Source organism: Malus sylvestris, chromosome 13 (assembly GCF_916048215.2).
Source record: "Malus sylvestris chromosome 13, drMalSylv7.2, whole genome shotgun sequence".
Taxonomy (NCBI): Eukaryota; Viridiplantae; Streptophyta; class Magnoliopsida; order Rosales; family Rosaceae; genus Malus; species Malus sylvestris.
In genome coordinates this window covers 39,647,208-39,672,936 of record NC_062272.1, presented here as the reverse complement: position 1 = coordinate 39,672,936, position 25,729 = coordinate 39,647,208, and the positions used below count along the sequence as shown (strand labels likewise).

Genomic DNA, 25,729 nt, shown 5'->3' with positions numbered 1-25,729 from the left:
TAGTTCATACACCACAAGCTCCAAGGTAGTCGAGAAGGATTTATAAACCGTCTCAGTTGAATGGTTTGAACTTTATGACTATGTCATAGAGTTACACCTCTTAATTCGAAAGAAATAAGAATGAAAATGCTTATGACTACATTGAGTGTACATACGACATATGTTGGAAGTATGCCCACAAAGCCACTCATTTGATGTAATAGCTTTTGGAATACTTATTGTATTAAACTTTTATATGTTTAATGAAAGGCAAAGCTTATTGTTAATCACTATTTATTGTATCATATGCTTAAGCAATAAGGGAATCCAAGGGATGTATTTGATCTAAGAGACAAGTGATTTAAGTAAGTTAGATTATCGAGACCTTTCTCTTATGTTCATTCCTAAAACCTTCCTAGCCATAGGATTGCCAATTGGGCATTGACAATCCGCTAAGGTTAGTATGTGTTATGTCGACTCAAGTGTGAGTATGACTAGTCTCAAGTCATTTGGTGTTGGACACTAAGACAAACACATAGGTGCTCGAAAGAGTAATCGAGTACACTGAACTACGATCAAAAGAGAGTTCGAACATACATGTCATGTAAGAACTTGATAGTTGCAATATGCAAAGTAGTCCTTTGACCTGAGGCATCATAGATGTCTAATGGTTAGGTCCTTGACCTCTGATCATGTCAAAGGCATTCCATTGGAGTGTCCACGGCATTGTTGGGGTCAAGCTATCTAGTCATGTAGGCATATGAATGCACAACAAGGGATCTCTAACCTTCCATGGTGGAAGGAGAATACTCTAAGATGTGATTCGAGAGTCTTTGGCCAAAGCATATGAATATGACTTAGGAAGTTTGCTCCAAATCTTATTCAAAAGAATCATATGGAGAAGTATCACATTGGATAGTAGACATGAAACAAACTATCACTTAAACAATGTGATTAAGAGTATTGTATTAGAGAAGGACCGTATTGCATTGTAGTTGTAACTAGATAGGTTCTCCAACCAATTCTACTTAGCTTGGGTAACCATGACATGCTGCTAGGTGTCACTCATGGTTTGTGGAAGCCCTGATGATTAGCAAACATTAATTTTAAGGGAGAATTGAAATGTGGTTTCAATTCACAATCGATCGTTAAGAGTAACAATCGCCCACTACCTCGGTAAATGGAACCTAATGGATCGTACACCGAGTAAGGATGAAAGTGAAGAAATTAAATGAAATGGATATGCAATTAAATGGTTTAATTGAAGAATGGTCAAGATTAATTAATTAGTTAATTAATTTTACGAAAGGTTCGTATTGGGCTTTTAAGTTGGTTTTGGGTTTCGGGGCCCAAAAGTGTTTTGGTCCACAAGGCCCATTATGTTTAAGTTGTATGACAACTAAAACAAAATGGGCAATAAGCCCAATCACAACAAATAGGCCGGCCATGGTGAGGAGAGGGTGAAGGTTTGCTTAATTGCAAGTTTGCCACTCACCTAAGAAAAGTGTTATAAAAGCAACTTTATAGCTATTTTTCTCATAAGGGTTTTTCTTGTAGAAAAGAGGTGAAACCTATTCTCTCTTTTTCAACAAGGAGGCCGGCCACTTAGAGGAGATTTATCTAGCAATCCTTTCTTCTCTAAGTCATCCATTTCATCTTCACACCTCACCCTTGGTGTGGAGACTTAGAGACACCAAACCTTTAGTGTTTTGGAGATCCTTTCCTCACATCCTCAAGGACCAAAGGAGCACAAAAGGAGAAGGAAATCACAAGCAAGATCCAAGGAGCTTGGAGGTGACTTGAAGGCCCTCCACTTGGGTGAATCCCTTGTGTAAACAAGGATGAGCTTCAAGGGTAAAGAATCTTTAAATTCTTCATTCTCTTTAATGTTGTTAAAGAGTCTTTTAGTTCACCATTCATTAGGCTTTGAAAGTCATGGGTTTTATGAATTGTTTTTGAATGCATGCCTACTTTAATGTGTTAATAGTTTGCATATGTATTCAAATGTTCTTACTTGTTCTTAGCTAGGACAAAAAAATTTCCTTCAAGTGGTATCAGAGCCAAGGCCTAGTTTATGGTGAATCCTTTTGGGTTTTGTGTATTTCATGATTTATGATTTAAGTGTTGTAAATGTTACAAGCTTTGTTCTTGCTTATTGAATAAGTTTTGTTTGAAAATTTTGCATCTCAAATGTTGTAGATGTAGTTCATTGAAGCATGAATATTGGAACTAAAATTTGGTGCCATGTATGTTGGGAAATTCGGCCAAATCCAAAGGGTGATTTTTTGGGTTCATGTTTGTCTTGTTAAAATGGTTTTAAAGTTATTTTTGGAACTCCTAAGTACCCTAGGATATTAGCCCTCTTTTGAGTAGTGAAAATTTGAGTTTTATTGCGTGAAAACATTCATGGAGCTCTTATGAGTTTTCATGAGTGTTCTTCAATGTTCTTGAGTTTCTTACCAAGAACAAAAAGGTTTGGAATTTTGATTCAAAGTGTTTGGTGTTTTTCATAAAGTTTTGGTTTATTTGGATGGGTGATGGATTATTGGTGAGGGTTGATAAATGCCATTAAAGTTTTACAAAACATTTTCTTACACATAAACCCATCACCTTTATCTTCACCTAACTAATCCACTTGCATGTTCTACTTGCATAAAACTTTATAAAACCTTTGATTGTTTCACCAAAACCCTTTCACACTCTTTTACACTCAAAAACCGGCCACCCCCTAGTGGGGGTACTTTTGGGGCCTTTTATGCAATTACATAAAGTTTTGATAGTTTTGTGTATTTGCACTTTGGCCCAAAAGTTTACGTTTTTACGTTAAGGCCCAAAAACTCTAAAGGACAAATTGTTTTGCTCCTTTAATGATGTTTTTACATTATTAAAATTTTGGGTTTTAGTTGTAATTACATGAAGTTGTGGACTTTTGTGTTTTTACAAAGTGACCCCAAAAGTTTATGTATTTGCATTGTGGCCCAATTGTTGTGGTCATTGTTTTATTTTGGTCCAAATAAAATGAGAACAAAATGGTTTTGTCTCTTTAATGAGAATTGGATTTTCATTTCATTTAGTTCCATTTAAATCAATTCTATGGATCCGAAAACCAATTGTTTAAAGTTGTTTTCTTAGTTAATGTGATTGATTAAGAAAAGGGTGATTATGAACCAAAGGCCTCGATAATTGAGCTATGTGATTGGCCGCTTTACATTATGAATGTTTGGGTTTAGTAGTGTAGAATTGAATGTAACTTGATTAGTTCTAATTTGTTGTAAATGGACATAAGTCCATCATTTGTGTTGTAAAAGGGCATAAGCCCTTCTTATTATTTCATGTATTCCTTTTTGTTTATATGTATGCAAATTGGAATAGTTGGGTCCAACGCCCAATAGGAAATAACGGTGTAATTGGATTAAACACGTAACTAAAATCAACAACTATCTACCTTAAACCCAAGGTCCAACACAAGGCTCGTGTTGGATCAAATCAAACGGTTCATAATCATCCTAAAACCTAATATGACTATATAGTCCATATGAGGATGCAAAGCATTCGTTAGTAGTTCCATATAGTCTCGCTTGTTTCATCGAAATAGTGGGAGTATTATATACTACTAAATCATATTAACTTGGACCAATGGTTGTGATAGGCCCAAAGTTCTTTTAATAAGATTAAAATGTTTTTGATGTAGCCCAACACTACTCCCTCAACAAAACGAATATTAAGTTGATAAGCGAGAGATGTTTTGAACATCTCTTCGTAGGCCTTCCACCGTGGTGGGCTCCAATAGTTTGTGACTCATGCACCGGCTTCACCCTATCATGGGGAAGTTCAAAGTATGTGCTTACATCCAAGAGGAGTCCATAAACATATGATGAAGTGAGTGTAGGCAACGAGGATGGCCGACATCGTATCATCGTGAGGCTATTCTTGAACCCCTTCACGAACCAAGCATGGTGGGAATAACTTGACTAAGTGCAATGGTGCCGACATCGTATCATCGTGAGGCAACATTCTCTAGAGGCCAAACAAGATGGGTAATTACAAAAGTTGTAAATAAATAAAGCGTTACTTTCTCATCATTATTTAAGCTAACCAACATCGTATCATCGTGAGGTGGGCTTGGTAATGGTGAGTCTCCCATACCCCGCTAAGAGTTCAATATAACTCTCGAATTCCATTGAGGGATGTGGAATTTGCCAAAAATAGTGGGTGGTACTATTTGATTTAAGACCCAATCAAGTAGTTTTGAAACAAACAATCTAATACGATTTCTGTTATGTTATGTAGTTAACGATATGCCTAAAATAATACCCACCATTATACTTGACAAAAGGGGCCTTAGGGGCCAACGTTTCCTTGCTTAGTATGGTCACATTGAGAATGTCTCAAAGGTGAAAGACATATTGTATGTGCTTAAGGAATCCCCTCCTCATGTACCTCCTACGAAACTAGCTTCAAAGGAGGAGTGTCAAAATTATGTTAGACACTATGAGGATGACTTACAAGCCAAATGCTTAATCCTCACTTCACTTAGTGAGGAGCTTATGAAGCTACATAAGCACATGGACACTTCTTGTGCCATGGTTGAAAGTTTGCATAAGATGCATGACAATGAGACTAGTAATGTACGATTCTCAAATGTTTGTAGTCTAATGAATGCCAAAATGGTAAAGGGGACATCGGTCTATAAACATGGACAAAAGATGGAAAGGATCTTTCAAGATCTTCAAAGTTTAGGAACTTCCATCGATGGGAAAATGGCCCAAGATTTTTTCCTTGCATCTCTCTCGGATGATTTCACTAAGTTTATTGTAAATTATAAAGTGAATAGATTCGATCATTCTTTAAACTAGATGATTGACATGTGCTGTAAATTTGAAAAAGGTTTCAAAAAGGACAGTGGGAGTGAGAATGCAAACACAAGGAAAAGGTTGCATAAGAAGAACGCAAAGAAATCCAAAGGAACATGCTTTCATTGTGGAAAGGATGAACGTTGGAAGAAGAAAAACAGGGTGCGCATTGCGAGCCTTATGACACGAACTTTTGAAGAGACTATTTCTGTCATAGAGAGTTCTTTTACAGTGAGCTCCAGTTCCTGGATATTTGATTCAGGCGCTAGTCAACATATCTGTAATACGATGCAGGGACTAGCGGGGAGCAAGTCACTGCGCAATGGGGAGATGGATGTGCGAGTTGGGAACGGCACTAAAATCTCTGCAAAAGCAATAGGCACCTACATGCTTAAACTACCCTCTGGGGAAGTCCTGGAACTTAAAAATTGTTTATATTTTCCTTCATGTATAAAGAATTTGATTTCCATATCTAAGCTTTTACGAGATGGGCACTCAATATTGTTTAACAAAATGAGTTGCACTTTATACTTGAACGGTCGTATTATCTCGCATGGTAATATGATAGAGGGACTTTTTCACCTAGAGATGAATAGTGGGATGCACTGTATTGAAAGCGGGAATACCTCAAAACCCAAAAGGGTTAGAGAAGAAGTTAACCAAGAAAAGATGTGGCATCTTAAACTTGGACATGTGAACCTTGATAAGATTCACAAGATGTCGAAAGACGGATATTTCCGCCCATTAGGTAATGACCAGATGGGTACTTGTGAATGTTGCTTGAAAGGGAAGATGACCAAATCTCCATTTACTGGAAAAGGAAAGCGTGCCACTGAAAATCTAGGGTTAATCCACACTGACGTATGTGGACCTATGTCTACTACGTCGAGAGGAGGCTTCTCCTACTATATCACATTCACCGACGATCACTCTCGGTTTGGCTATGTGTATCTTATGAAGTACAAGTCAGAATCCTTTGAAAGGTTCAAAGAGTTCAAGAATGAAGTTGAGAAGCAAATTGGGAAACAGATAAAGATCCTAAGATCGGATCGAGGGGGTGAATATCTGAGTAATGAGTTCCTAGATTATCTCAAAGAGTGTGGAATAATATCACAGTGGACTCCACCGGGAACTCCACAACTTAATGGAGTTTCTGAAAGGAGAAATCGAACCTTGATGAACATGGTTCGTTCTATGATGAGTTCCGCTAATCTACCAGTAACATTCTGGGGATATGCTCTATATACAGCAACTTACTTGCTTAATAGAGTACCTTCCAAGTCAGTTTCACAAACGCCCTATGAGATATAGCATGGAAGAAAGCCAAGTCTTAATCACATTAAGATTTGGGGTTGTGAAGCACATGTCAAAAAGCTTGAAGCTACTAAGCTTGAAGCGAGATCAGTAAGATGCTATTTTGTGGGATATCCTAGAGAAACTATGGGATATGAGTTCTACCATCCTGACGACCAGAAAGTCTTTGTCGCCAGAACTGCTAAGTTTCTAGAGGACGAATTTGTTCTCAAAGGAACTATAAGCAAAGAGATGGAAATTAATGAGATTAATAATGAACAACAAACAAGCACTCGACAAGTTGACAACCCTGTTCCTGAACCCCTAGCTCCACGTAGATCTGAACGGGTTAGTAAGCCACCTAAGAGGTATGGCTTAAATAATGACTTTGCGGAATTGCACCTTCTAGGTGGCAATGACACAAAGGAGGACCCTAGGGACTACACTGAAGCAATGTCCGACATTGATTCAAAGAGATGGCAAGAGGCCATGAAATCCAAGATGGATTCCATGTATCAAAATCAGGTCTGGACTCTTGTAGACCCTCCAGAAGGTATAATACCTGTTGGAAACAAATGGGTCTTCAAGAGGAAGATAGGCGTTAATGGGAACGTGGAGACTTATAAGGCTAGACTCGTAGCCAAGGGTTACAGGCAACGAGAAGGGATTGACTATGAAGAAACCTTCTCTCCTGTAGCCATGATTAAGTCCATTCGGATTTTGCTTGCTATAGCTGCGTACCATGATTTTGAGATATGGCAAATGGACGTGAAGACGGCCTTTCTGAACGGCTACCTAGAGGAAAAGCTCTATATGACTCAACCCGAAGGTTTCGTGTCCAAGTCTGAAAAGACTAAGGTATGCAAGCTTCAAAGGTCCATTTATGGACTTAAGCAAGCCTCCAGGAGCTGGAACATTCATTTCGATACTAAAATCAAAACGTTTGGTTTTACTCAAAACGAAGACGACAATTGTGTTTATCAAAAAGTCGTTGGGGATGCAGTGGTATTCCTAGTGTTATATGCAGATGACATATTACTATTCGGGAATGACACTGCAGTACTTTCTTCTGTAAAAGTGTGGTTGTCCAAAACCTTCCACATGAAAGATTTGGGAGATGCATCTTATGTACTTGGGATAAAGCTCTATCGTGATAGATCCAGAAAATTAATCGGATTATCCCAATCTATGTACATAGATAAGGTGCTAAGTAGGTTCCAAAAGGAATAATCTAAGAAAGGTTTTCTTCCTGTAAGACATGGAATTCACCTTTCTAAGTCCATGGAACCTAAAACTGCTGAAGAGATGCGGCAAATGAGTGCTATTCCTTATGCTTCCGCTATAGGAAGTCTCATGTATGCCATGATATGCACAAGGCCTAATATCGCATATGCTGTGAGCATTACTAGTCGATATCAATCTAACCTAGGATCAGAACACTGGACAGCTGTCAAGACGGTCCTTAAGTACTTAAGAAGAACTAAGGACATGTTCCTCGTTTATGGAGGAGCAACAGAGTTGCTAGTGGAAGCCTATACAGATGCAGATTTCCAATCTGACGTCGATGATAGAAGTTCCAACTCCGGATATGTATCACTCTAAATGGTGGGGCTGTCAGTTGGAAGAGCAAGAAACAAAGTGTAATTGCAGATTCCACGACAGAGGCTGAATATGTCGCTGCAACTGAAGCCGGCAAAGAAGCGTTCTGGATGAAGAAGTTCATAACTGAACTTGGAGTGGTTCCAACCATTACATCACCAGTAACTTTGTACTGTAATAATAGTTGGGCGATAGCTCAAGCCAAGGAACCCAGGGCACATCAAAAGAACAAGCATTTTGACAGGCGCTTTAATATCATTAGAAGATATGCTGCCGAGGGGAAAGTCAACATCCTCAAAGTTGCCTCAGCCGATAACGTAGCAGATCTACTAACGAAGCCAATGTCTCAAATCCAACTTGACCGCCATATGGAAAAGATGGGTATTAGATACATGGGAGGATGGCTTTGAGTGCAAGTGGGAGATTGTTGAAAGTATGCCCACAAAGCCACTCATTTGATGTAATAGCTTTTGGAATACTTATTGTATTAAACTTTTATATGTTTAATGAAAGGCAAAGCTTATTATTAATCACTATTTATTGTTTCATGTGCTTAAGCAATAAGGGAATCCAAGGGATATATTTGATCTAAGAGACAAGTGATTTAAGTAAGTTACATTATCGAGACATTTCTCTTATGTTCACTCCTAAAACGTTCCTAGCCATAGGATTGCCAATTGGGCATTGACAATCCGCTAGGGTTAGTATGTGTTATGTCGACTCAAGTGTGAGTATGACTAGTCTCAAGTCATTTGGTGTTGGACACTAAGACAAACACATAGGTGCTCGAAAGAGTAATCGAGTACACTGAACTACGATCAAAAGAGAGTTCGAACATACATGTCATGTAAGAACTCGATAGTTGCAATATGCAAAGTAGTCCTTTGACCTGAGGCATCATAGATGTCTAACGGTTAGGTCCTTGACCTTTGATCATGTCAAAGGCATTCCATTGGAGTGTCCACGGCATTGTTGAGGTCAAGCTATCTAGTCATGTAGGCATATGAATGCACAACAAGGGATCTCTAACCTTCCATGGTGGAAGGAGAATACTCTAAGATGTGATTCGAGAGTCTTTGGCCAAAGCATATGAATATGAATTAGGAAGTTTGTTCCAAATCTTATTCAAAAGAATCATATGGAGAAGTATCACATTGGATAGTAGACATGAAACAAACTATTACTTAAACAATGTGATTAAGAGTATTGTATTAGAGAATGACCGTATTGCATTGTAGTTGTAACTGGATAGGTTCTCCAACCAATTCTACTTAGCTTGGGTAACCATGACATGCTGCTAGGTGTCACTCATGGTTTGTGGAAGCCCTGATGATTAGCAAACACTCATTTGAAGGGAGAATTGAAATGTGGTTTCAATTCACAATCGATCGTTAAGAGTAACAATCGCCCACTACCTCGGTAAATGGAACCTAATGGATCGTACACCGAGTAAGGATGAAAGTGAAGAAATTAAATGAAATGGATATGCAATTAAATGGTTTAATTGAAGAATGGTCAAGATTAATTAATTAGTTAATTAATTTTACGAAAGGTTCGTATTGGGCTTTTAAGTTGGTTTTGGGTTTCGGGTCCCAAAAGTGTTTTGGTCCACAAGGCCCATTATGTTTAAGTTGTATGACAACTAAAACAAAATGGGCAATAAGCCCAATCACAACAAATAGGCCAGCCATGGTGAGGAGAGGGTGAAGGTTTGCTTAATTGCAAGTTTGCCACTCACCTAAGAAAAGTGTTATAAAAGCAACTTTATAGCTATTTTTCTCATAAGGGTTTTTCTTGTAGAAAAGAGGTGAAACCTATTCTCTCTTTTTCAACAAGGAGGCCGGCCACTTAGAGGAGATTTATCTAGCAATCCTTTCTTCTCTAAGTCATCCATTTCATCTTCACACCTCACCCTTGGTGTGGAGACTTAGAGACACCAAACCTTTGGTGTTTTGGAGATCCTTTCCTCACATCCTCAAGGACCAAAGGAGCACAAAAGGAGAAGGAAATCACAAGCAAGATCCAAGGAGCTTGGAGGTGACTTGAAGGCCCTCCACTTGGGTGAATCCCTTGTGTAAACAAGGATGAGCTTCAAGGGTAAAGAATCTTTAAATTCTTCATTCTCTTTAATGTTGTTAAAGAGTCTTTTGGTTCACCATTCACTGGGCTTTGAAAGTCATGGGTTTTATGAATTGTTTTTTAATGCATGCCTACTTTAATGTGTTAATAGTTTGCATATGTATTCAAATGTTCTTACTTGTTCTTAGCTAGGACAAAAATTTTCCTTCAGAAGATAGTACTAGTTGACCAAGATATGCTTGAGGTTGATATTTGGTGGTTTTGAGGACAGAATGAGAGGATGCTAGAGGGATGAGATAAAGTCCATTACTGTATAGCCCTTTGTAGAGAATCCTCCATGTGGCCTTGTCCTAAATCGAAAGGAAAAATGTATCAAAAATTAGCCAACAATTGTTATCCAAGCACATCCTATGAACTGACAACTAGTTTTGTGTCAATTTTGGAATATAGAGCACTAAATTCAAGTTTATTTGTTTCACTCTTGTATTAATAATAGATTTACCAATATGTGATACTAACAAACCTTCACCATTGACTGTTTGAATGGTTTCATTAGTTGGATAAGGAGTTGCTAAAGACATGTTAGACAGATCGGCAGTCATGTGGTTTGTTGCACCAGAATCAGTGAGCCATACTTGAGGTAGATTCTGAGATGTGGATGCCTAAGTGGGTTGTATTGCAATATGCATGGCTTTCATAGAAAATTGTTGAGACTGGTAGTGCTGAGATGAAGAATGTCCAACTGACTGAGAAGACATCTGAGGATAATTCTAATGTGAACCAACACCAACAAAATTCAGACCTTTGTCATTATAGAAGCAGTACCATGTGGTATGATTTATTTTTCCACAAATGTAACACTTGGATCTCTTAGGAGGCTTAGAACCACAAAATGGAGCAGTATGACCTTCACTGTTGCATAATTGACATGTAGGAATAAGAGGTGCATATGGTGAAGAGTAGTATGTAGTTGGTGATTGACCAAGAACAACTGGATTTGGTGTAGGCAACTTATGAGTTTGTGTATAAAACTGTTGTCTTGGATCTCTGACTTTGATTGAACTTTCCCTTACCCTTGTTTCTATTAAAAGACTTATAACCTCCATTAATATAAGAAGATTGTCCATGAGAACCATTAGACTACTGAAATGTTGGTGCTTAAGACATATTAGGTCTAGAGTTGGTAGCCATAGCAGTGAGATAAGATGGTACAACAGAGATATTATCCACAATACTTTCTTCAGCTATTAATTGATATCAAAATTCTTTAAGGGTAATAACACTCTCTCTACCCCTAACCACACATCTAAATGTATTATATTCAAGAGGGAGTCCATTCAAAGCTAGAATTACAACGTCTTCATCAACAAAGTACACACCTATAGCTGCCAAGTAATACCTAGCCTCTTTGATTTTATGCAAATACTGAGTTATAGTATAAGACCCTTTTCTGATGTTTTTCAAATTAGACTTCATTTGGAAAATGCTAGTTCTTGACACAGTGGAAAATTGTTCTTTTAAGGCAAATCCAAAGATCTTTAGAGCTTTTACTATCAATCGCACAAGACATAGCAACAACAGATAAAGTCGCAATAATAAGTTGCATAACAGCCCTGTCATGCATTTTCTATACTAGCAATTCATCATACTCCACAAAAGTAGAACAATCGGAAGAATTTATACCAGATTCAGCAGAGACAGTATTAGCAGGGCAAAGATTGGAGCCATAAGCAAATCCCATAATTCCATTGCTTTCCAGCATGAGTTGCATCTAAAAATGACAATTCAGGTAGTTTGAATCATCTAATTTCATGTTTACAGAAGTAGAAATCGTAGAAATTAGAGCCGTGATTGGAGATTGAAGAATCGTAAGTTGTGCTATGGTAGAGAACTGAACCAAATCGTTGTTCAAAGAAGAAAGTCACTGAAGACTAATCACAAACACTTGGACTGAACAATTCAGAGATATACAGAAGAAAATTGATCACAAATCAAGATCGAGCCAAACCCTAGAAAATGAGGGTTTCAAGAAGATGAAGAATCTTTGAAGATCCAGAAACAGAGATCTCCCTCTTTCTAACTCTGCAACTCTCACTCTCTCTCTCTCTCTCTCTCTCTCTAGCTCACCAAGAACACTCACCCAAACAACGACCAATCTTGACCAAATCTTAACTCCAAACTACCAAAATCAGAACCACCATGAGGAACTCAATGGTGGTCTTGCATGCGTGGTGGCAGGGAGGTGAAGAACTTGAACTCTAGTTCTAAGTGAGTTTTCTGGCGAAGTTTGTGGTGAAAATTGACGAGCTGGCCTTCAATTTAGCTTAGGATCATCTCTAATGGATCCCAAGTAACTTCAGTCACCGTGTGATGAATTTGAGCTATGAATCGAGGCTCTAACCTCTGCAACCCTCTATGTGTTGTTTTGCATTTTTCGATGAGGAAGTCTGGCCAAACCTTGGTAAACTTGAGGTGAATTCAGTCCCAAATCATCCTAATTTGTGTTTGGGTAAACTTTCGAACATTTTTGTGAAGTTTTGATTGAAAATTTTGTGACAACATGCTAATTCGAAGCTTTGTGCAATTTTTTAAAATTTGCAAAATTCGGCAACAGAGGATGGCAGCCGACAACAGATTTAACGGCGAAGAAGGTGGCTTTTGTTAATTCTAATGGAATCTTAGATGACGAAGGTATATTCCTTTATCCCTTTAGAATCAACCTCCACCTGACACGTGGCTGCGCCGGATTACAACTGCCATTGTTCTGGCGTAGCTAGACAACAACCACTGTGACAGTGGCGAGTACAGCAGTGCGTTTGCCCACAACAAGGATGAGGCCTCCACCAGCGACCAAGTGGCACGTGAAGTTTTTGGTCTTTTACAATGTGTCTGGCAACCTCAACTATATTGGTAAAATATAGGTTTGTACTAAAAAACTGAGCGTCTTTATTGTAAAAGTGGTTCAACCGCTTACGTGCCAAACTCTAAATGTACTTGGGAGTATCCGATCATAGAACACTCTACCTCACTAAGAAAGCTGATGAAGTGACCTCTTTCAGCGGAACAATCAAAGACTCTTTGACTACGACAACAACAACAACAACAAAACCTTATCCCACTAAGTGCAGTCGGCTACTACAAAACAATTCTTGAGTGACACCATACATGATACATATCCATCTATACCTCTGTTTGGGAAGTGTAATAATATGAAGTATGAAACACCTGGACCTTAAAAAGTTTAGTGAACAAATACTACAATCTGAACCTTCTAACACAGGGCCATTACTATAACGACATATTGCCCCGCAAATAACAATTTGTTGGAGTTTTTTGGATGACAACAAAACCTACCGATTCTGTAATATTCTTGAAATCTGGAAAGTATATGTATTCCCATTAATTTGTGGATCGTACAAAAAAGCTTCTGGAAAATGAAGAGATCGAAGAAATGAAAATAAAGAACCAAAATGGATTATATTGCCAAACGTGTCCTAACATAGAGTTTTATCAAGAAAGTTGTTAGAAATTTAGAAAGATAAGACTCACTAACCCATCTTTCCAGTCAGAACAACTTATCTTGCACAGAAAACACCTCACTTTTGAGTCCAATCTTTCCCCTTTATGGATTTTTGTTCTCTTTTCCCTCCCCTGCTAAAGTTTGCGTAATACTATACTATTAAGTTATACTTAGACCTACCAATGGATCGGTTTTTGTGGAAATTTAAGTTGATTGTTTGAACGTACAAGAGGGCATATATAAAATGAGGGAGATGGTTACAAGCAACTTTCCCTTGACAAACTCTACTAAGCGGGTAAACCCTAGAGCTGTCACCCCTTAAATTAAGGGAATCCAACAAATAACTAGCACACAAATATCAACAAGTCAACTAGTTGTCAATCTTCCTCAAATTAAGGAATTAGGCTTAATAATGAATCCCATGGAAAGAGGGAAACTGAGGACTGACAGCATGGGTACCAGTAGGGATGGGCAACGGTTATGGCGGGCGGGTAACCGCGATTATTTACCCATAACCGTTTATGTTCATACCCGCATAACCGTTTACCCGTTGGGTAATTACATAAATGGTTATACCCATAACCATAACCGTTTATAAACGATTATCCATACCCATAACCGTGTACCCATTTACCCATAACCATTTACCCATTTAACCATAACCATAACCATTTACCCGTTTACCCATTTTTTCGCCCGTTTATCATTTTTTATCCATTTACCTTTTTGTTCGCCCCGTCTACATTATTTTTTTTTAACAATTTGAAAATTACAAAAGAAAAATTTGTCATAAAACCCAAGCAAGCGCAAATGAAAACAGAGAGAGAGAGAGAGAGAGAGAGAGAGAGAGGGAGAGAGAGAGAACAAAAAGGATAACAAAATAGAACAAATGATTAGGTTGTAACTTGGCGGGTAGAGTTGTTGGTTCTATTTAAAGGCTCATACAAGAAGGTGTTGTATGAGATGTGTATCTGTGAAGTGTGAGTGAAGAGAGAGAGAGAATAAGCGGAGAATAATAAACAGAAAAGTTCGTTATTCTAACCCTTTTCTGTGTATCTGTGAAGTGTGAGTGACGGAGAGAGAGAGTGACGAAGTCGAGAGGCGGAGAGAGAGAGTGACGGAGTTGTAACTTATTCTTTGAGGGTTTTTAATTTTTTTTTATAATTTTACATATATTAAATTAAATGGGTAAATGGATACCCCGTTATAATTATGAATATTACCCATAACCGATGGATACCCGTTATAACTGCGGATAATACCCATAACCGCCCATTTAAATTTCATGGATAAACGGTTATACCCATAACCGTTTATTTGTCTAAACGGTTACCCATAACCATAACCGTCAACTTTAAATGGGCGGGTAACCGCGGTTACCATACCCATGGGTATTTTGCCCATCCCTAGGTACCAGTCACCCCATATCATAGCCCATATCGTCCAATAGTTTTTGATCCATATTTGATCTGAATCCGATGTGATATGGATTGATATTCTCAATGTGATGTTCCGAATCTGGTAACCTGTTAGCTAACAAATCAGATATGGATTTGAGTTGATACAATCCGATAAAATACCATTGATAAATGGATCAAATGTGGATTAGGCCGATCCAATCAGAATCAGATCCGTATACTGGTCTAGTTTACTCTTTTAATGTCCATGTTTCTTGATTTGGTCACTAACTTAGGTTTCTTTTCATTTGTTGTCAAATCACTCATTGCCTACGCAGGAAAGGGTTCGTTCAGTAAAAGGCGGCGTCGAGTTTCTTGAATTGTGCGAGTTTGAGAGAATGGAAGGGGGAGAGTTCTTGCTTCTTCCTAGGGAAAAGGTTGACATGGCAGTGCTGAACTCAGCTGGATCGGAGCTCGACTGTGCAATCAAGAATCCCTTTTTCGCTCTTCTTTAAGTTAAAAAGATTGATGTTTAGATTTGTTTATTACAGCACCATTTTTTTTCCTTTCTGATAGAATAATTTTTTTATATATGTTTAATATGCAGAAACCTAAGACGTATTTCTTGCATCATTTTATTGACATCGATAACTGTATCGGGTGAATGACCAATAATGTGTATTTTTTTTTGTCAAAAAGAGCCGAGGGAAGGGGCTTTTAACTTGGACAGTGGTGTCATTTAATACTACAGTCTACTAGTATTATTTTTTACTTGTAAGTAAGAGGTTTTAGGTTTGATTCTCGTCAAAAGTGAATTTGAACCATATTATTGTTAGTCCAATGTCAGGCTAAGTTCATCAATTCTTCTTTAATGTAGATAATATCGTTTGTTAAAAAAAAAATGACAGTGGTAGCATATTTGCATTAAGTCATCTTCCTATTATATATGACCAATTCGGGAAATGTAGTATCATATTCCTTTCGTTAAATTACATATTTCGTATCAATAGTTCATTGAATCATTTGCCATTAAAATGTATTAATGAGGATCAGCAGTCCAACCTTTAACAAATAACAAAAGGACAGTTAAACTTGCTTTTATCTTGATTTCCCTTTTTCATTGGTTCCAACTTCATGTCTTTTTCTAAAGTTCAAGGATTTGAATCCCATCCAGACTCAAATTGTGGTGATCTTAGGAATACATTCTAGTCATTCATTGTACATCATGTAAATATAAATTATTTGAACTTTTTTTTATTTAAAATTAGACACAAATAATACCTAACGAAAAATGATCGTACAATGTATGATGAACGACTAAGATGTGAGGATATCTAGGATCCCCACAAAGAATCCGGAGAAGATCCTCATCCAAAGTTAAAGTAATCTCTTTTCCTAAAGTTAAAGTAAAATCTCTTTTTGTAAACTTAAGAGTAATCTCTTTTCGTAAACTTAAAGTAATCTCTTTTTCTAAAGTTAAAAGTAATATGAACCCTTTTTTCTTAGGAGCATTTTTACTCACCATCATATATTATGATGTATGTTCACCATTTTATTTATCATCACTAGAAGAATTTGAATTTCGAGATTCGTGTAGTAGATAGGCATAAATCTTAAAATTTAAACTCATCTTACGGTGATAATAGAGTGATGAGCTTTACCACCACTTGAGAGTGGTGAGCAAAAAAGCATTTTTTTTCTTTCTTTGGTACCAACTTCATCTCTTTTCATAAAGTTAAAGTGACACGAAGCCTTTTTTCATGCAATTTCTTTCTCAAATTAAGTGTTCTAATTACTAGAGTTTTGAGCTCCCACGACCTTTAATGCCAATTGATTGCCTGTTATCCACACCTCTTTTGCTAGGATGGGCAAAACTGGAAACCGAAACACAGATCGAACTGAATTGCACTTAACAGTTCGATTTTTACAGTTTTAAAACGGTTTCGATTTGAAAACAACCACAAGCTAAAAAACGATTTAGTTTTGGTTCCTAATATATGGAACCAAAAGGGATCCTGTGACGACTTGTCCTTAGTTCTCATTGCAATTTCTTTTCCGTTGGTGTAATTTGACGATTTTACCCTTCTTTGGACAAAAGTGCAATCTGACGTGGACGTAGTTTTTCGAATGTTGTTTCTTTTTCCTGGTTTTGTACTTAAAAAGTACTCGTCGTTACGAACTCGTGATAGACTCAAATCATATCTGTAACGGAAAAGTTACACTTCGTTAAAGTACGTTAATCACGGGTATTTTTGTACACGCGCATACAAATTACCAGTGTTGGAAACACTGTCAAGGGAAAAGATTTTGTACATTTAAAATTGTACAAAATTCATCCATCCCTTCCCTAATTGGCGGATCCGGCCTCCCATTTCAAATCCCACCAATCACTTTCCTCAATTTCCTCTCATCCACTTCTTTTCCCCTCAAAACCCTCACAGCCAATCAAGCTCTCTCCCTCAAATTTGGCACCAGTCAGACTTCACTTCACCCTCACCACTCAACCAATCAGAAACCACAATTCTCTCTCTCTCTAATCCGAACTCTCTTCTCTATGCAACTAGCTAGATCGACATCAAAACTCACGTATCAAACCCTCAAACCACCACCGTTGTGTTCATCTCCTCACCACGAGCATAGTCGTACCCCCAGATCACGACTCGGCTCAGTTTTTCCCCGACGAGTTACAAGCGAGTTATAAGTTTTTAGGAATTCTAAAGGCCTCCACTCAACTCCCCGAGGTCTTTAGTGAAGGTTTGAAGAAGAAACAACCTTGAAAGACACGGTTTTGAGAAGTCAGAGTTTAACCTAAACCTTTCAAACCATTTTCAGGCCACCTCCGTCCACTTTTTGGACTTCCAAAAGGTACAATCGTGTTCTACTCTTCATAAGCTTCATTTACATTTAAATTTTGTGAAAAATGGTTGAGAAATGAACAAGTTATGAAGCTTTGAAATTTTACCCAGAAACCTTCAAAGATTTCCAGATTTTCGGCGAGTTCAGATAGCGGCGACCGGCGAGGACCACCGGAGAAGATGACGAAATACATCCTAACGATAGCGCCGTTACCATTTAATGGAATATTTCGTCACTTTAACGAAATATTCTTAATGACCGTTAGGGCCTCCGTCAGTCTCTGCCCATGTGTGGTGGCGTGTAGGGTCGTGCCCTAGGCAATGCGTGGCTGCGCGTCCGACCTTTAATCAGCTTTCTGTCAATTTGTGTAGGTCCGTGACATCGAGTAGATCAATTTCATATATTCAAACCCTATATGTGACCAAACTACAGAGGTTTTATTCCATATATGTGTTATTAAACTAATTGAATTAGTAATTTCACGTATACGAGAAACGTATCCTAAGGAAGTACAGGGTCAAACAAGCCTCGGAGGCTTCATTCCTGCTGTGTATCAGTGAGTGGCCATTTTGTTTTCATATATATATATATACACACATATATTGTATAGTTTCCACAAATGCTTTTAAATTGGTTTATGCATATTATGCCACGATTTACTTAATTTTAAAAATACCGTGTGTGGTTGAGTTTTACATTGTCATGGCATTTCATATGCATTTTTACCTGCTCATGAATATTGTACTGTTATGAAATGCTTTGGGACGCGCATGTAAGTTCATGTAAGCTTGTTATGTTGATTGGGATTATTGCATCATTATGGCATGCCTATATTCATATAGTTTGCTTATCATTGCTTCACCCCGGTATTAGTGCTCTCGCCCCATGCCAGGGCCAATCCTTCATGTGTATGTTCACCTTCCGCACTGCACGCTCACCTTGGATCCAAGTAGGTGACATTCCTGTCGTACAGGTCACATTAGGCGACTCCAATGTTGGAAATATGCCCTGAAAGTCAATCTTTGGAAGAAACCTTTCAGGACAAATGAATGGATGTATAGATGACTCTTATACATCAAATGGCAAAGATACTAATTAGGACTATCTCAATAAACGATATATGTCCTAAATAGTGAATCCATGGACAATGGATCGATTGAAGAAGTAATCTAATGATGTTAGACTACAGAGACCTTCTTCACATAATCATCATGTCCAAAAGGTTCCTGGTCATAGGATTGTCGGAGGGAAACTGACAATGCATAGACCGGTACATACTATGTCCGCTTCAATTGGAAGGATGGAAAGTCTCATCCCATTCGTGTAGTGACACTAAGACAAGTATGTAGGTGCTCATTAAGGGAATGAGTTCACTGAACACAATCGAACGAGAGTACTTGCATGGAGGTCTACTCACATGTCAAGCAAGTAACTCTTATGGTTGGAATAATGTAAGTAGTCCTTTGACCTGAGGCATCGTTGTTGTCTTGTGGTTAAGTACTTGATCTTTGATTATGTCAAAGTCACCCCATTCGCGGGTGTCCACGGCATAGTTGGGGTTAAGCCACTTAGTCATGAAGGCAAGTGAATGCGCAACAAGGAATCTCCAATCTTCGTTAAGAGAGGAAGAATACTCTAAGATATGATTCTGGAATCTTCGGCCGAAATATCCATACCCCAATGATGTGATTGAGAGTATTGTTTTAGAGAAGGATCGAATTACATTGTAAATCCAACTGAATAGGTTCTCCGAACAAATTCTACATTAGCTTGGGTAGCCATGATATATGGTTAGATGTCACTCATTACTTGTGAGTTCTTCTAGATGATTAAATGTAGTAGTCAAAGAAGAAGGTGAATTAAAAGGAAGTTTTAATTCACTAAGTGATTGGATTAAATATAATCAATTAGATTGGTGCCAATCACCTCACTGCCTTGCTAATTAGAACCTAAAATGATTGTACACCGATACACTCTTGTAGTGATACCACTAATGGATGATGGGAATAATTAATTGGATTAATTAAGTGTTGTGATTAATTAGAAAGTCTAATGAAATCATAAAAGCGATATAAGATCGTTTTGGGCTTAAAGAAATGTTCGGGTTTAATTGGGCCCATTGGGCCTAGACCCATTGGGCTTTTATTCAAGCATAGGATGACTTGAAATAATAAAAGCCCAAAGCCCAAACCAAACACTAAAGGCCGGCCACTTAAAGGGAAAGGGAGAGAGTGAAAGTCAAGTTGTTGACTAGGTTTCTTTTTGTCTATATAAGGAACTTTATAGAGATATTTTTACTTAGGGTTTTTGTGTGTTCAAAACAACTAAAGAGAAAAAGAAAATTACTCTCTCTTCAACACCAAAGGCCGGCCACCTTAAGGGTGATTTTAGCTAATCATCTTTTCACCCTTTTGGTCATTCCTCCATCCATCTCACTACACTAGTGGGTGTGGATCTTTAGAGGTCTTCTCTTTGGAGACTAAAGGAGAACCAAAGGAGCACTCATACTAACAAAGTGGAGGAGGCAAGGAGGGAGGCTAGGCTCAAGGAGTTCAAGGAACAAAGGGCTTGGAGGTGGTCCATCCTTGGTCTAAAATCTAGATCAAGAGGTATAGATCTATTCCTACACTTTGTTCTTTACTTAAATGTTTTGATGCATCATATATAAACTTATGAACCTTGAAGGGGATTTGCATGACTATAGCTTTGATATTATTTGATAACATGCTTCCGTTGCTTTCGTATATATAAATTTTGAATTGTATATGCATGCTAGTCATTAGAAATCCCACATGAATCTCATAGATTTCCCTTCATCCAACTCGTAGGTGACTCGCGCATAACAACAGTCTTCACGTGATCGTAGCACTAGAGCGATTATTACACCCAGTCTTGTCGTACAAGTCACATTAGGTGACTCTAACTCGTGTGCTAGCGTAGACTGATGAGCCATAGGTGCAGTCATACAGGTCACATTAGGTGACTCCGACTTGCATGCTAGTATATATTGTTGAGTACATAATTATATTGATATTGCCGATGACATATTGTCTCCCTTGATGTAACCCTTCTTGAGTTGTTCAATGCATGATGCCTTGTCTTCTTAGATCGTCGTCGGGACGTCAAAGACGAGGTAGAGATCGCAAGTGCTTCGAATATGGCCCACAATTGCTCTCAGCTAGAAACAGTCCCAAGTTGCTTTGTGTAAGGCGAGATTGTGGTCTATTTAGTTGACCTCTAAGAGTTTGTGGTGCCTATAACGGTAAAGACAAAACCCGTTTGAGAATGCGCCTTGTGCGGATTAGATAAGTATCATGCGTCGGCATAACCAACAAGGTGAGAATCAACTCGAGATAAGGGGTGAGTCATCACTCAAGGATCCGTAGGGATAGAACAGGTCCATTTCTGTAGTACTCTTAAGGTAACGAAAGATGTCTTTATCACAAGTCCAATGTCTGTGTGTTGGTGCATTACTGTACCTTGCTAAAAGATTAATAGCGAAGGAGATGTCGGGTCTAGTGCATTGAGCTAAGTACAATAAAGTGCCTATCGCACTTAGATAAGGAACTTCAAGCTCCAAAATCTCTTCATCATCATCCTTTAGACGAAAAGGGTCTCGTTTTGCATTTAGCGATTGAATGACCATAGGAGTACTCGAAGGTGTCATTTTATCCTCGTTAAAGCAGTGCAACACCTTTTGGGTGTAGTTCGATTGATGTACTACGATGCCATCCGAATGGTGCTCTATCTTAAGACCGAGACAATATTGAGTCTTTCCTAGATCTTTCATCTCAAATTCTGACTTAAGGTGCGCATCAGTTCTCTTAAGCTCTTCAGGAGTTCCGATGAGGTTCATGTCGTCAACATAAATTGCAACAATCGTAAAACCGAAATGTGACTTCTTAATGAACACGCAAGGGCATAGTTCATCGTTCACATATCCTTGACTAGTCAAATACTCACTCAGATGGTTATACCACATTCTTCCAGATTGCTTCACACTGTAAAGTGAACGCCTCAGCCGAATTGAGAGTGTGTTCTAGGGTTTGGAAATATTTGATCCAATTAATGTAAGTCCTTCGGGAACTTTCATATAAATTTTCGTATCAAGATCCCCATAGAGATATGCAGTTACTACGTCCATCAGCTGCATACTTAGTTTTTTCGAAAACTACCAAACTGATAAGGTAGCGAAAAGCAATCACATCAATAACGAGTGAACAAGTTTCATCATAATCAATCTCAAGGTGTTGTGAGAAGCCTTGCGCAACAAGATGAGCTTTGTAACGTACAATTTCATTCTTCTCATTTCACTTCCGAACAAAAACCCACTTGTGCGAACGAGCTTCACATGTAGAGGAGTAGGAGTTACAGGTCCAAACACCTTACATTTCACAAGCTAATTTAGTTCAACTTGGATTGCTTGTTTCCAGTTTGACCAATCAGTTCTATGTCGTCATTCATCAATGAGACGCGGTTCAGTGTCATCACTTAACATGATCTCAGTAGCTCTTGCATATGTTAATGTATCATCGAGGATCATCTCATTTCTACACCAAACATCATTCAAGCTAGCATAATGGACATAAATCCCTCGATTCTCAGAAGGTGGATTCGTCTCTTTAAGGACACTTCCGTAATCTAGAATTTCCTCATGAGTTGGATAGAATGAGTAGGCGACAGTCAGATTCACTGTAGGCTCAACAGGGGCCTATGAGTCCACGATAATTTACATCGTTCATCAGGAACGATGACGTTCTTATCTCTCCCTAGCAGTAGGAAGACTATCTCATAGAAGCGACAATCCGTAAAACGAGTGGTAAACAGATCACCTGTCAAAGGTTCTTAGTAACTAATAATTGAAGGAGAATCATATCCGACATAGATTCCCATCATTCGATAAGGCCCCATTTTCGTACATAAGGGCAGCGAAATCAGCACATAGACCGCACAACCAAAAACACGCAGATGCAATATGTTGGGTTCGTATTCGGTAACCAACTAAAAGGTGCTATATGGTTGGGTCACAACAAGCCTCAAGCAGACCAACATGGTTGCATGCAATATTGCATGGCCCCAAGCAGCGATCAGGAGCTTGGTACATTTGGCCAACAATCAAGCAATCATTTGTAAGCACTTAATGAATGCCTCTGCCAAGTCATTCTGGGTGTGAACATGGTGTACTGGATGTTCAAATTCAACCCCAACCTACATGCAATAGTCATCAAAAATTTTAGATGTGAATTCTCCATTATTATCCAATCGAATAGATTTGATCGGATAATCAGGGTGTTAAACCTTGAGCTTGATAACCTGAGCCATCAGTTTGGAGAATGCAGCGTTCCTTGTGGACAACAAGCACACATATGACCAACATGTGGAAGCATTAACCAAAACCATAAAATATCTAAATAGTCTGCATGGAGGGTGAATTGGTCCACCAATGTCCCCCTGAATCCTTGGTAGAAAAATAAGAGGATTTGAACAAATCTTGTCATAAGAAGGCTTAATAATAAGTTTTCCCATAGAGCAGGTTTCACATGCAATTCCTTAAATCGAACCTAAACTTCGGGTTAGTGGATGCCCATGTCAAGATTTGAGGATGAGGCACATCGCTATTCGTCAAGGTTTCCCAAACAATCATGCCAAAGTGTAATTTCGTGCGTGGTCCTTAAGGTAGGGCCGGCCACATAGTGGCTCTCTATAAGGCGTATGGTTGTAGTATACAGACCACTCGGGATATGCCCCATCTTCTCTAAAATACACTTCTGGCCATATTCGTAGGAAGTGATGCATAGAAATTGCACTTCATTTTCCACATAGGTTTTAGAGTGGTCAAGATTGTACCATTAGACAACATTATACGTGCTTTACCGTATCCTTCGATCAGGTTGGATGGTCATGAGAAGGTTGTCAGAGGTGTATTCTTAGGTACAAAGTTGATGAAATAAATGCGTTCACGCAAAACAATGTGTGTGGTTGCACTATCTGTCATACAACCAACTTTCTCACTAGTCATACCAAGAAATAAAAAATTAATTTGAATTGATTACATGCATAAAAGTTCTAAAAACAAATATCCATTCAAAATAATTTAAGTATTCAAGGATGGTAATTAAAAAAAAAACTTAATATCCAAAAACAAATCACCAACAAATAATCCAAACATAAAGGAAAATTGTTCAAATTTAAACCAAAAATAAAGAAGGGGTTCGGCCACTAGGTGGAATTCGGCCCCATGTGTTCTAAAATTCAACTAAAAATAGTTCATGCCTAATATTCTAATCTTCCATAGGGGTAATAGCCTCCTGAAAGTCAGAAACCTCCATCTTGGTACTCTCCAATTCATCTACTTGCATAAAGTTTGATTCAAACTTCTTACGATGAGAATGATATTCAGCTACAACCTTCAGGGGAGCACGGCAAACACGGGACCAATAGTCCTTTGAACCATAGCAGTAGCACATGTCTGCATCCATGGTGTCAGGTGCTTTACCCTTATTCTTGAAGTTCGAGGAATTAGGAGCAAGGTTAGAGCACTTTTGGGCTCGGTTTCCTCCCTTAGACGGGCCTTGGCTTTGTCAAGTAGGAGACTTCTCCTTTCGGTATAAATGTCCTTACTCTTATTTTACTGCAATTTACTTATGCTCTGAACATCACTTGTGTGAAATGGGTCAATCCCCCTCACATGCACACTCTAGAATTAGTTACTATATGTTTTTAATTTATTCACATTTTCCACATCACTATACTTTATAGCTTCGTTACCTTCTAGGAGTTGGCCAGCATATCGCGATTTAGGTGTCTAGGTAGACATTCTGAGTCGGGGTGTGTAAGTTTGGTATCAGAGCATAAGTTTAGGCAGTACTGCATTCATCACACATGTGATGTAAACATTTTCGATCCTTAAATTCTAACGTCATAGTTATACCACCTTATCGAACACGAAATATGCCAACTTTTCATGAACTTTGGGCAATTTGGAACGACTATCGCTGACACTTTTTGATGACTTACTGACCTTCTAGAAAAATACTTTGGGAGCTACCACTAGACTTTACGTGAAGAACCTATTTGCCAAAGAAAGTTCCGAAATGAAGACGTTTTGTTGACCCTGAAGCAGGGTCGTTATATCGACAATTGTGTACCACTAAAAATTAACCGATCAATCCCAACTACACTCTAGCCATCGTTACCAACCTTTCTTTGTTAGAAAATCGCAAGCGCTTTCATCCTTAGCAGTCTTTATTTATTGTGCCACATTCCAAAATTTCCTTGAGGTTTATCTTCACCTTGAAGTTTTTGAAAATTGTCTCGATGGACTATGTTAGTGCTGAAGTGGTTGCACTCAACGGAAGAACATCTGAGGGACAATCACATTTGGTCCCCGACAATGTCAATCTTTCAAACATATCAGTTATGATTTTGGATCTTCAGGAGGAAGATTGAATTTCGAAAAATCTCATTTTGAGGTAAAGTTAACCATAATTCCCATTCTCGAGCTTAGGGCAGTTTCACAAACACTAGTTTTTATAATTACATACCAAATTCAGTAATCAGTGTTCACAAAAGCGACAAAATCACCTCATAAGAGTAGCCTTCCTAGAAATCTTACTTACTCTTTCGATCGTGCCCTAGGTAGTAGCCAGTGATGCTAATTGCCACCAGAACGAGACTATCCTGTATCCGAAAGCTATCATCCATTATTTAGGTGGAATGATTTCTTTATATTGAAAATATAATGCAGTATATAGATATCATATCATTGCTAGGACACCGGCTCACTGTTCCATGGAGACAGACATTACTAGAATACCATAGAGACATTAAGTAGCAACACGGCCGACATCACACACCATCGTGAAAACTTAGGAGTAAGCCTTGCAGGAGAACACCAAACTCGTAGTCATGTCATCGACATTAACCACTAGTCAGTCATTGAAGGAAATTTTGTGAAAAACATGTTCATTTGAGCAACATCTATAGCATGCAATTAACAATTAAAAGGCGGAATCATGCTTGCATGCACTCAAAAACAAAACATTACCCATTAAATTCAAAGCCTAGTAGTTAGGTGAACCAAGACTCAACTCAAAACAAAGTGAGTTGAGAAATTATACCTTTGTTGATTCCTCTTTGCATAAGCAAAGGAT

General features: G+C 38.3%; 1 long non-coding RNA gene across 1 annotated transcript; it reads left to right on the top strand.

The window, feature by feature from the left end:
- The first annotated feature begins 14,733 nt into the window (after positions 1-14,733).
- LOC126596874 (uncharacterized) lies at positions 14,734-15,418 on the top strand. The gene is made up of 2 exons (XR_007614053.1): positions 14,734-14,844; positions 15,059-15,418. It is a non-coding gene; the product is annotated as an uncharacterized LOC126596874 (long non-coding RNA).
- The last annotated feature ends 10,311 nt before the right edge of the window (positions 15,419-25,729 follow it).